Source organism: Thalia democratica, chromosome 2 (genome assembly GCF_965202585.1).
Source record: "Thalia democratica chromosome 2, ktThaDemo2.hap1.1, whole genome shotgun sequence".
In the NCBI taxonomy this organism is placed as follows: Eukaryota; Metazoa; Chordata; class Thaliacea; order Salpida; family Salpidae; genus Thalia; species Thalia democratica.
In genome coordinates, this window is record NC_139166.1 from 44,746,669 (window position 1) to 44,761,253 (window position 14,585).

The window sequence follows — 14,585 nt, forward strand, 5'->3', positions numbered from 1 at the left end:
TAAGCTTGATTAACAGAAAATTTTAAGATTTTTAATTTTTAGTAAACTTTTAATATAACTTAGACATTTTTGCTTTTGAAGTGGCAACCGTGTAAAAGACTAAGTAATTACTAATAAAGTTTTATTAAAGCATTCCAGCATTAATTATACTAAAAATTTTGGTTTAGCTTATCTACAGTATATAAAGGTATTAATTTTATCTAGTTAACTAATTACTGAATTAATAGTGTAAACTATATAAGACGCAAAAACAATTTCTGAAGTTAACATTTTTAAAATAAGAAAAAATGGTTCATAATATAAAAAATGTATAAAAGTGACCCATAAATGTTTTTCAAGCTCTGTTTTTTTAGAGAGTTAGGTTGTAAGTAAAATAAAAAAAGTATTTTATTAAGTTTAACTTATTAAGTATCTAAAAAAGTACATATTATATTAAGACTTAAGTATATTTAACAATGTAAACTCTATCACAATAGATACTTATATATTAAATAGGCATTCTATGGGTAGATAAAAGTTATTTAAAGTAATTAAGTAAATAAAAGTAAAACTATCTCTGGTGTGACCAAAATTAAAGCCAAAAGATCATTAAAACATCACTAGAACTAAAACTGTGGCCCGCGAAGATTTTGAAAACTTGAAATTTGGCCCGCGAGCACCAACTGCCTGCCGACCCCTGTACTAAAGTAACGAGCGTGAACTTAGCTTGACAGTGTTTTTTAGAATTTTACAAAAATGTCCAAACTTAAGACCCAAATATTTTCCTTACCTTAATAGCTAATTACAAACTATTTTTTTTTATTCTAGAGGACGGTCATTTGTCTTTAATTAAAAAAATTCCATTGAAATGGGGTTTGACTTTTTGAGTTGGGCCTCTTTAAAAATTTTGAGTTTTTTTTTTATTTTTTTATATATACAAGCTTTTCTCCAAAAATAATTAATTTTTTTAATTTTTTTTTTAAGCACACTTATTAAAATAAGTTTAATAATGCTGTAAGTTTTTTTTTATACCATAAGCTTGAATATTCAGAAAAATATAATTCAGAAAAATTCCACTTTTGCACGATTTTCGTTTTTTAGATATACAGCTTTTTATGCGAAAATAAAATATTTTTTTAATAATTTATAATTTTAACAGACTTGTATAGTTATGTTTTATGATGATGTGACATTTTTTTCCAAGTTTATTATTGTTTTTAAAATATATGACCCATACAAGTTTTACCTAAATTCTTAGCAACGCTATTTAAGGGATTTCTTGCACAAGTGCTATGAGTTTAGGTAAAACTTGTATGGGTCATACAATTTAAAAACAATAATAAACTTGGAAAAAAGTATCACAACATCATAAAACATAACAATACAAGTCTGTTGAAAATAAAAGTTATTAAAAAAATATTTAATTTTGCATAAATGTTGTATATCTAAAAAACGAAAATCTTGCGAAATTGGAACTTTTCTGAATATTCAGGCTTATGGTATAAAAAAAATTGGAAAACAAACTTACAACATCATTAAAGTCATTTTGATAAGTATGTTTAAAAAAGAATTTTGAAAAAAAAAAATTTTGGAGAAAAGCTTATATAAAAAAAAAAAAAAGAAAAAAAAAATCAAAACTTTTAAAGGGGCCCTACTCAAAAAGTCAAACCCTAATTCAATGGATTTTTTTTAATTAAAGACAAAGGACCGTTCTCTAGATTAAAAAAAAGTGTTTAATTAGCTATTAATATTAGGAAAATAATTAGGTCTTAAGTTTGGACTTTAAAAAAAAAATTCTTTAAAACGCTGTCAAGCTGAGTTCACCCTCCTACTAAAGTATTGGAAATTTTTTGCCAGACCCCCTTTACTATAAAGTTCTTGACATTAGTAAAGTGATACATCAGGGCTCAGTTGTCACTATTAACCCATTTGATTAACGAGAAGTACTGAAATAAGAAATTTATTCACCCTATTTAAAAGATATCTATAAGCAAATGGCCACACATTTACTCAAGCATGTTTTTTTTTTGTTAAAACAAATAAATATTTGTACCGGATTCAGAACTTTTTATTTCTAATATTCTCGCAACATAGTATTAAGCGTTGTTAGTTCATTAAATCTAGCAAACCTAGTCTATGGGTGGGAATTTCGCACTGTCTTTGATAAGTAACGGGGTAAAACTACAGTTAATGTTTTTTCGACGTAGTTTTAAGCTTTAAAAATAATTAAACAAGTTTATTAAATACGGTTTGTTATCATTTCTAACTCGTTATCATTTCTAACCCGATCATTTCTAACTCGGTCATATCTAATCCGACAATTATTAACCCGATCTGTACTAATATATTTATTTATTATTTTTTTAAAATAAGGTTTTTTTTTAACAAATTAATTTCAACAAATTTAATTTTTTTTTTAAATTTAGTTTATTTTGTTTAAAATATAGATCAGATAGCTTTTGTTAAAATTTAATTTTTGATATTTATCGCTATTGGAAGTTTGTTGTCTTACACTAGACTCAGGCATCAAAATCTAGACCACTTAAACTGAATGACACATAACAAAGAGACGAAAATTTATATACCTTAAAACCAAAAACTACAGTTTTATCAAATTTTTATAGATTAACAGCAAAAGAAATCAACACTGAAGTATAATACTAATTAACTTATTAATGATTCGAAGGAAAAAGTTTAAAAAAAAATTTGTTTAACATCAATTTTTTCAACTATCAGTGAGTTCCAATAAACCAAACACAGCTGCACAATTTTTGACTTTAAAATTAACTTTTTTTCAACAAAAAACTTTCTCTGCAAAATTCAGCAACACATATTGAGATAATTTAGTAAATTTATTAGTGCAGCAATCAGCAAAATAGTCTGAATCACGGACTTCTACATTAAATTAAGGTTCAGGGTTACTTTTATAAAATTCATTTAGAACATACTAAAATGACAGAATTCAAACAAACTACAAATATTCATGAAATTTTTTTTTTCTTGTTCAAACATCAACCGAATATACACATCCTGACTTTTAGAGTTAGATTCTGTGCATTTGTGCAACCGTTTGGTACTTCATTTTTGTTATCAATTACTTTTGTCGCTTTGCCAAAGCATAATAGGTACAATTAAAACAAACATTATTTGAATTAAGGTACAGACTATTATTAAAAAAAATCAAAAATTTAAATGTATTGACTAACCACTAAATTTAAAATCTAAAGTTTAAAGCCCATTAAGAATACATGTCAAATAAATATCTATCTAAAACAGGGTTTCCCAAACTTTTTTGCTAATGGCCCCCTTTAAAGAGTTTGAAAAAGTACTGGCCCCCTTCAACATATAGATTACTCATAAACTATGATAAAATACACATAGGACCTTTTTTTTTGCTCTTCATCTGAAACTCAAGAATATCTAGTGTAAGTTTCTAAACTGCCATAAAATACACATCAGACCTTTTTTTTTTTTTTTTTGCTCTTCATCTGCAACTCAAGAATATCTAGTGTAAGTTTCAAGTTATGGCCTCATGGCCCCCCCTCTTCCCCCTTTGCTGCTCATGGCCCCCTGAGTATCTGTCATGGCCCACTTTGGGAAACCCTGATCTAAAATATCGAAAAATAAGAACTTGATGTAGTTTTTATAAACTTCTGCTCCTAGTTATACTTAATTTAAATATAGTTAGTTTATTATTTTATTTAAAATTTTTTTTAGTACTTATTTCGTTTTTAATTAGGTTATTTAACTGTTCATAATATAGTAAATTTTAAATAATTTTTTTTCAACTAAAAAACTAATTTAAGTCGTAATTGAAACATTTAGTTTATTTTATAAATTTAAGTAAAGGTTTTAAAAAAGATTACCTAGGCAAATATTCATTACCCTCGGACTTGTTATACAAATAAATATGTCTGTTTGATTACTAGTAACTTTTTTTTGCTCTAGGACTAAGTAGGAGTTTATTAATGATGTGAAGTCAAGACGGTCAATCGACGTAACATACTTTTGCGGTTTGTTATATGACATAATTGTTTTAATAGCTAGGTTATATATAAAAATCATGCTTTTCCACTTAATATAACAAAAGTGTTTAATTTCTCCTAATGTTTGTTTGAATTCTATTATCTTAATAGGATTATGCAAGTTGTAGAACAATTTGTATAAGTTATTAAGATGAAACTTAAAACTAAACTAATATAAAACGTTGATACATTAGTCAGAAACAATACAACATTTACGTCAGACAGACTTACAATGTAGTTTTTAGACCGTAATATAAAGGTTTTTTTTAAATTTATTTACGTTAAAATTATCATAGTCACGTTAATTACAATAAGATCCAACTTAAATATATTTATAACTGCTTACTTTAAAATCCTACAAAGAAGAGTTCAAAATATCGTCAAGTAAGCGATTTAGTAAATTTTATATGATTAACGAAAAACGTCTTTTAAAGTAGATTGAAAAAACAAAAAATATAAGAAAATAAAAGAAAATTGAAATTATGTGTAGGATAAAAAATAGAAAAATGAGGTGATAATTATAATTTAAGACTTTGTTAAGCTAATACAAAAATTTTAATTTATACTAAAAATATTTTTTAAGTAACACATTAAAATCAATATATTTTAAAGTAATTAAATACTTAAACTATTTATTATTTTAATAACTTTATTAAGACTAGTTTGTTTTTGAATTAAATTCAGATTAAAAAATAAAAATAAAATAAACAAGTAAAACTGGTTAGAAACGATCAGGTTAGAAATGATCGGGTTAGAAATAGTCGGCTCCCATTGAAAACAATGCTTAAAAATGAAAAGTATACTATAAGGTTAGTCTGAGCTGAAAAGAAACTGAGTCAGCAAACTTTTTTTAAAGCTTTTTTTTCTGACTCATTTTTTTTTTCAGCTGAGAGAGACTTTAAGTATACTAGCCTAAAAAATTTAGTCTAAAGACCTGAAGAACGAAATAAGCTTTCGGTCGTCAATAGCAAATAGAACCTGCCTGCCTCCATCAACAGTAATCATTCTAAAACTATGGAAAAATTGAGTAGTTTTTCTTGATTTAATAACTTCAACACATAACAAAATTTTTATCCTTTTTTTCACAGTATGTTTTATACAAAATCCCATAGCTTAACGATATGGCTAAAATCTATTTTTGTTTTTTAATCAAGGCTTTTTTTGGTTGGTGCTAGAGCCAAAAGATATTTTTTAAAACTTTAGTAATATTTCTCGAAAACTATAAGCAATTTTTTTCTAAAATTATTATTTTCTTTAGTGAATACTTTTCAGTAGTTTTTTTTAACTAATTTTTTTTTATAAATATTGGTCATTTGTGTTTTTTCAGTTTTGGTCTTTACAAAAGGGTCTTTTTTTTTGGTAAAAGTATGTTTTGTTTTAAGAAAATCTAAACTTAATCAGAAGTTTTTTTTGTTAAGTTTATAAAAAAAAAAGCTATTCTAGTTTTTATTTTTATATAAAAAAAAAAAATCAAGACCTTCTGTAGTTTCTAAATTTTAATAACATATTTAGAAAATTTATTTTTTAACTATTTTTAGTTTTATATTGTTTTAGGAAAAAAATCTTAATTACTTTAATAATATAAGCTGTTTTACGCAGATCCTTTATTTAACCCCAGTATAAGTCACAGATAGTTATTTTTGGTTGACAGGCTGTAGTAATCCGACCCTTACTCAAGATTATTATCTAAAAATTTATTTATATATTTCATAAAAGAAAATTCAGAAACTTATCTCACTAATATAATTTGACTTTAAAAACAGACTTCACTTTTAAGAGAATGGGCCAAAACGTCTCAGAAAACACTGCATGCATGCCTAAATTAGTATTTTCAGAGAAAAAATAACATCCAGACCGAAAGCAAGGGAAATGTAATAGATTTTGAATAGTTTAAAATTATTTGTAGTTTCCTACCTTGTAATTATTAACTTGATAAAATAATGTTTTGTATTTTTTTGTAAATAAACCGCTTTTAAAATTAAGAATGAAGTCTTTTACTCGCCTGTATTTTTGCATTAATCGCTTTTTTTACCCCGGATCCGGCAGATCTCTAGCTGCCTCATTAGCATTCTGAAGTTTTCTGTGAGTTTCAATTGATACAGCTAATTTGCTCTCGCAGGGTTGTAGTACAATAGGTCCACCAAAGAGTGTAGTACTTGATCAAAAACCTGATCATAATTCAATCCAGCATATAAGTTGGTTTCATTTATTAACGAAGTTAATTATTTGATAGTGACTTTAAAGAAGTATCAAAAGAGATCAGAAATTTCAAAATGTTTTAAATATAACCAAATATACAAAACAAAGTTGAAATTTAATGAAGAAATTTAGTATATTGTTAAGTTTCATTTACAGGATGGGAAAGATGTTTTCAGAATTTCTTTCAAAAATAAAACTTCAGTACTTTATTTAAGCTTATGCTCAAATATTTATTGCAATATTCTAACTGTATTGCTGAACGTTAATCAAAGTTAGCATTACTTAACAAATAAATTTTTAATTGCTGCTTAAATTATTAAACGTGATGCAATGATCGGAACTTTGTCTCGTGTGGACGCCAATATCAAAGATAATAAAGGAACTAAAAAAGTACTAAAATACACAGTTTATTATGGGGTAAGGAGATACAAAGATCTAGCTAGACAACACCAAAGAAAGTCCTAATAATTGACACCCTCATTCATGCCGTACGAAAAACAACATCAAAATTATTCGAAAGACGGTAAAGAGGGACCCAAAACGCTCTATTAAAAATGGCTTGGTATTTTTAAATTAATACAAAGTCAATGAGGACAATAGTAAAAACCGTATTCAAGCTTTCTCCTTTAAAAATTCGGAAGAATCTATATTTTACTGTCCTTTAATAACAGAAATGAGCTGAGAGAGCTGATTTTCTTTGAATTTCGCTGATATCTCATAAGCAAAAGAGTGAAATCGTTTTTTCATACAAAAAAATTTGAACTGTGGAGAAAAAATTTAGTTCACAAAACGATAGATTGCTGAACCGACACTTAGAGGAAGTTAAAGAACGTTAGCTGTTTTTGCACCAAAAGCCCGTTTATGCCATAGTTTTGGCTGCAGTATAACAACTTAGAGATCTTCTCGGACTTTTGTAAAACAGGTTACCCAAGTTATAACAAATGTGTACATCAATGACATTTTTGACCCTGCCTTGCGTGATATGAAATACCTCTTTGAAGAGGAACATTTAACCTCTCAACAGGACGGTGCAGAGACAATTTCCCGCGGTTTTGGACCAAGAAATTGTGACCTTCATCTTTTGACCTCAACCCAAGTAGCTTCAGCGTTTGGTTCAAATTGAAAAATAAGAACTAACGCTCAAGACAAACAAGTGTTAGAAAAGTTCTTCGGTTAAAGCTAAAACTACGCAGAAGAAGTTGCGTGCAACAGTTAAGTGCAGCATCAAATAATTTCTGGTTAAGGAGGGCATACTGAAAAATAGAATGTGTTATTTTTTTACGAGGTTTTATAATAAAAAATGAGGCATCCAACTTTTTTTTTTATCAGTTAAAAAATAACGGTATTTCATATTTTCAGGAAACATATTTTCTACCCTGTAGATAACGTAATCATACTTCACAAGGATTTAGTAGTAACCGTTAGGTTACGTTCTAATCTCTTCAAAAGCTGCATTCTATACATTAGGGAGTGACGTCATTATAGAATTCAGTCAAACAAATTGTTTTTGATCAATTATTACACGAGACATAGAAGAAACCTAAACCAAATACCTAGTCTGTAGTTACTACTTATAAAACAAAAACAAGCTAAACTTTTACTAAGGTCAAAAGTTGATTCATCAACACCTTAAAATATGGAAGAAAACCCTGAAGAATAACGAAGTCTGGGTAACTTTATGTAACTTTAGTAAGTCAAGTTTCCGTAATGTTAAAATAAGTATCATAATGATCTTGAATGCGGAATTGCTTTTATGACTTTAAACAGAAAAATGTTGATGTCCACTTTAAAATCTCTCAGCCATAGTAAATGGAGAAGCAGTTCTATTAATTCTTGTAATAATTGTTGTTGAGTTGATGCTTAATGATTGTCTGCATTAATAATGGTTTCTTGCAAACATCATATGGTTTTGTTGAATCACAGTCTGCTGCCATTAAAACTTAATTTAAATGGAATCCTGCGCATAGCCATCTTTTAGCTTCTATTTTAGTTGTGCAAGTTTTGATGATGAAGTCTCATTTATTGCTGTTGATGATGAAAAACTAGACTGTGTTTTGTTGGTGGTGGTGAGCATTTACTGATAAGCAAGAATTTAGAGTGAAATGATGTACGTTCTCATAGTTGTTTTATACTTGCAGAATATGATTATATGTTATCGAATTTGTTCCTTTTTCAATCTCCTCTATAAAATACTTTTTTATTTATTTAAAAAAGCTAGGTTGATTCGTGTTATGTAGCTAATTACAATGTGTTTTAAGTGTATATTTGTTATTGCAACTATTACAGATTAATTATATTTTATAAAGAAAAAAAAGATTATGTATTGAGCATGATGTTAGTGTTCAGAAGACATTGTTCATATATTAAAGTAATTTTTTAAACTCGTTATAAATTGGTTTACCTTACTTATAAACAACTTCTAACTTAAGAAACTTTTATTTAAGATAAATAATATATAGACAAGAAGTACGTAAACTAATTTTATCGATAAAAACGTTCATTGAAGTAAAAATGTCTAACAAGTTTTAAAGAAATAGTAAAAAGTGACTGTTCAACAAAGCTGTTAAAGCTTTAATTCAATTAATAGCAATATTTCATCTACCTATTAACAGCAAAGTGACGTCTAAGATGTTTTTATAATCAAACAGATTACTGAATCCTGTCTCTAGTTAGATCCGTCAATATTTCTACCTGATAAGTTCTGGTAAAAACTAGAACTGCCGTAGATTATCTCAAAAACTTTTAATGATAGTTGTCCGGTGCAGTTTTATTGCTTACTGTATGATGGCGAAATCGTCTCAACTTTGTTGAAGATAGCTAAAATTTTGCTACTGATCAACTGACCAAACGAGCGTAAACTATAATCATAAGCTTAAACCGTAATTTATGTTGTATGAATAAGTTTTATTAATATTAAAAAGTTTTAGTTGAACACTAAAAATGGTTAAAAGTTGAAAGTCTTGTTTTAAGTTTTTATATTTATAACGACCAAATTTATTTATTTCACTTTAGTACTAATTAATATTTTATTTGTTTTGGAAGTGTATAGATTTTTTTTGTTTATAGCAACAATACAAAATTAGTATCATCGGCAAGACGACTCTTTAATATAAGGTATAATTATTTAACGTAATTAAACGTTTTTTTAAATTCCCAAATGACGATTAGTGTAAAATATCTCCTGTGCAAATATAATACGTACCCTACTTATACTTTTCTATGATGTCATAATCGAAATAGTATTTAAGTATGAAGTTATACGTCAGAAAACTCTTGGGTTTCATTTTCTAAATCAAGTACTTTCATTAAAGGATGTTGATTCTAAATACTAAGTTTAGTTGTTAGCTATAAGTCTTGAATTCATTTATAAAAAAAACAACTAATTAAAAACTACAATTTTTATAGACTTTTGTTGTTTGTGGAAGCAAACAACAAAGCTGAAAGTAAACAAGTCAATAGAATCGTTCGTCTAATTTTTACTAATACACTGTTTTTAGATTTTTAGCTCAACTAGCTTAATTATTAATAAAATTGAAACTTTTATTCAAAGTAACTTTTAAAACCAAATTCTGATACATTCTTTAAACAAGGGTCGGCTGCCTTTTATGAATAACGGACCAGTTTAACTAGAAAAATTTATATATTTTTTTTTTTGTTTAAGCACATTTGCAAGCTTTTATCATAATTTTTTTAATAAAAAAAATACTTTAGCTTAAAACTACATCGCGGGTCGCAGATTTTGTTTTGTGTTAAGTAGTTTTTTGACTACTTCCTTAGAGTTTAAGTAAAGTTTTGTTTTGGTTACATCATGACAAAAATTATGAAAAAAAAGAAAGCTATATACTATTATATTATATAAAATTGCACAATTTCTACGTCATGCATAAAAAAGTAAACTTTTACGTTTATCTCGTTAACAATAATAACAATGTGATATGTTTCAATTGGTTAAACAGTGTTTGTATTATATTTATAACGTTATAGGTGTAAAAAAAACACTGTTATTTTCTAAAACAAATGTACATAAAAAATAAGTACGGAATTTCATTGCGTAAAATCTTTATTTGTTATATCATATTTACTATAATTTTATTTTTATAAATAATCATAATAGTAATTAAGCAAACATTTAAATTTTTTTATAGTAAACGGCAACTATTTTATAAAACTACTGTGCTAAAAGTAGTTTTCAACAGCTTTAAGGATTCTGCTACAGACGATAAAATGTTAAATAAAAAGCACAAATTTAGAGTATGTTTAATTCAAGACTAGCAGCTGTTAATGTATAAATAATAAGGTTATATAAATGCTCTTTTCCAAATCACTAGTTTATTGAGTTTATTAAAAAGTTTTATAATAGCTGTTACGAGTTTTGAAGTGAACAAAACGAAGTAAGTTTGCTTCTATAATAAAATTAAAGCATTTTTGAGAACATTATGTAAGTTACTGTATAATCACGTGCAACAAGTTAAAGTATTTGATGTGGCTTCTAGGCATTACAATAAGGTATTAAGACGATATCAATGATTGATAATTAAAGATTGAAACATGTTAGGCTTTTGAAGACATAAATAGTAAAGTAAAAGTATAGTTTGTTATAATTTTTTGTATAAATTTTTGTTTCTTTATATTTAAAAATATTATTTAAAACGTTTTAGAATAAGATAAGTTAAGCTGTTACTTTTTTTAAATAAAATAGTCTGAGAAAGTTAAAGATATAAATAAAAGATTAATAAGTTAAGAGAAATGGTTTGATGATTTATCATGCTATATATTTATATAACAAAATTGTTTTTTAAACTTATTGCGATATAAGTTCAGAATTTTTTTGTGTTCTTGTATTTTTAGTGGTTTTTTTCTTTACATACTATAAATTGGTCTTATTAAAATTATAAAAAGTATTTGAAATATACTATGTTGTAACATGTATTTAAAAAGTTAAATAAAAAAAAATACTAAAAACTTGAACGATTTTATTCTGTTAGTCTAAAAAAAGCATTTTTAAACAATGTATTAGCTGTTTTGGCCCTAAATTTGTGCATAAATGTATATTTCAAGCCTTATGTTATAGCCTGTTACAACATTTCTTATTAACTATATAACCTGATTATGAAATTTTATACTGAGTTTTTTAAAGTACTTTTGGCTAATTTGACTTAAGTAGAGGCCATAACTAAAGATGACGATAAAATTTGAACTTTATAATATGCTTAAGTTTAATATTTAGGTTTTACTATAGTTATCTGTGAAGTATCTCATAATTTATTTGCAGTTTCTTAACACTGTTTAATTACTTTATTATTTTAGTATCTCAGAGCTATAATCTTTGACAGTGAAATAGAAAAAAAAAATAATTGCTAGGAAATTGTTTTAGAGTTAAAATAACTTGTTTATGAATTTTATATTCTAAAAAATATTTGTAGAACTTGTAAGACATAAAATTGTCTTAAAATAAAAAAGTATTTTAACTGTCTTTAACTTTTTGATATGAGCTTGAATTAAAACAGTAGAAATAATTTAGTGTTTATTTGATTCTAGTAATTGAAAATATATCAAAAACTTATCATGAAAATAATATTTTGAAATAATTTGTAACATGACAGTTTAATAAACTATAAAATAACAATTTTATTCTTTCAAAAAGGCTTTAATAAGTAGTTAGTGTTGTATTAAATACTAAATTTTATAAGCCTCTCTTAATTTGATGTACCCTCTTAATAGTTTACTAACATTTATATATACACAAGAAACACAATAAGAAAAATCAAACAGTTTGTTGTAAATTTTAATAATTTTTATTACATTCGCTTGATAAACTTTACTAATAGTTAACAACTTAGTTTCTACGTATTTAGTTAATACTTATAAAAGTTTAGAAATTGGTACACTGAAACTGCATAAAAAAGTCTTAAAATAGTACATTACGCTACAGTAAATGCAATGGAACGGTTTAAAAGTATTTAAAGGCGTCGTTAAGATAATCTTTACATATTTATGTTTGATACGTACTTATGTAAACTTAAACTTAACTAACTTCTAGTAACACCTTTTAAAAACTATTCTGGTAATTTCTAATGGTTTTTTATAAAAGTAAAGCAGTTTAATAGTAACTGTTTTCTGTACTTTACAAGTTTTTAGTATACATTTACTTTAAATAAACTTTTAATGTTTAACTAAAAAACATTATATTCATTTTAATCAGATAGCTTTAAATCATAATATAAAATACGTTGAACAACTAGATTATTAATAAAAAATGCTTAAGAGTTCTACACATAATGTATAAGTTAAAAATTATAAACATTGTTGCCTTAGTTCTACAGCTATGTAACAGATATATATATATATTTTAAAGTCCATTAAAAGTGCATTTTTGTTTTTAGTACAAATGAACTAATACTAACTAAAAGTTAAACACTTTTTAAATTTAAATTGAGGAAAAAATTGTATACTTTTTAGCATTATTGATTTATTTAAGCATCAGTAGTTCTGTGATAACAAACACACTTTTAGATTTTTAAAGACGCTATGAAGATATTAATTAGCATAATTATAAACTAATAGTAATAAAAATCTAAAAAGACTAGCAAATAAGTAGGTAAAAATTATTAATTTAGTTTGTAGTTTATTCTTACATTTTCTTATAGAATTACCAGCACTTTAGCTTAAAACAGAAAAAATGCTTAACGAAATGTAAACAAAAATTTCTAATAATTAGTTGTTTGTTTTGGTCAACAACGGTTATAAAAACTGACAATTTTGACATTTATACAAATATTAACTCTATTTAAACTTATCTAACCTGTTTTAATAAATTAACTCGAAAATTGTTATCAAAGGTTTATATGCTAATAAGAAAAAAGGTAATAAGTTATAAATTAAATTTTAAACTTTACTGTTTTTATATTTTATCTTCAAATTTTAAATTTTATATTAAACTATTGTAGAAAACAATAAATAAGATGTTAAAAACAATGGCAGGTAAAAAAAAATCATTTAAGTACGTAATGTTTTTATTATTAGTTATATATCAGATATTTATAAAATGTGTGTAAGTTTATTTAAATTTAAGAATAATTTTGATTACACAGTAAAATTTCAAAAATTATTATATTTAATATAAAATAAATACCAAATATAATAAAATATAAAACTACGATTTTGGTAAAATATATCTAAGTAAAATGTAGCGGCTAGCACCTAAGACCAGTCTTGGGAGTCTTCTAAATGTGATAACAATGGGTGCACGACATTTAGATTTCTGATAATTCTAATTATAAAGTTTTTCCTTTTAATGTTTTCGAATGATTGTGACTCATTTAATCTAGTTACTTTTTTTTCGTCCTCACAGCTTTTATAAATTTAACTTTCAAGTGCATTTCTTTTTCTTTTTCGATTTATCCTTTGAGATATGGCTAAAAGAAATTTTTTAATTTAATAAAAAATGACTGTTTTAGCGATTATGTATTATCTCTTTTGACAAAAAAGATCACAATATTTGTTAAATTGACCTTCTGATACATTTATTATTTTCACAATTCAAATTATGTTTTTATATATGGCGGTTCTTTGAGAATCTCAAACAAATTTAAACTTTTGATCTTTAAATTTTATTTAATCATATAAAATACTACAATTTTTAAATAACTAACGATATAAATGTTTAAAATTCTTCAGTAATTTTAGAACAGTTTGTTATATAGAAATATTGTTTAATGTTATCATAAATAATTACTTCAGTTTCAAAAAAAAAAAAAACTCTGACATATATTTAAAAGAATCGTGTAAGATAAGACATAAAACACGATTAAACCTACCAGATTTAAATGTGTGAAATGATGAAATTTTTCTGTAATTCATTATGTAGTTTACATATGATCTTAAGTTTTTAAAATGTCTACATGCACCAAGTTTATGATGTAGTACTTTTAATTACAGGCCTTTTTAACATATAATTTTTTAAACCCCAATTTTAAACTTAAACATCTAATTTTTGTGCTTAAGTTCATAGGTTTTTATTTTTAAGTCATTCAAATTCTTACAGGACATAACTTACGATATAGTACTCGAACAATAAAATATTATAATTAGGTTTATCGTATTTTTTCTTTAAAATAGCTTTAAAAAGGTTTTAATATTTTTTTTTCTTAGAATTATTTATTAAGTTTGTCATTAAGTTTGGTTAGTTGTAAGGTTACCTAGAAAATTTCTACATTTTAATTTTGGCTATGTATTTTAAAGTTGTTTTTCTGAACCTTATTCTACTAACATTTTTTGTTCAGAAAAGACTGTAAACTGAAGAGTGTAAACTTTAAACCATTACAGCATGTTTATTTTACCCAGCAAATCATATTTATGCTTATTTTGTAAAAGTATAGTATG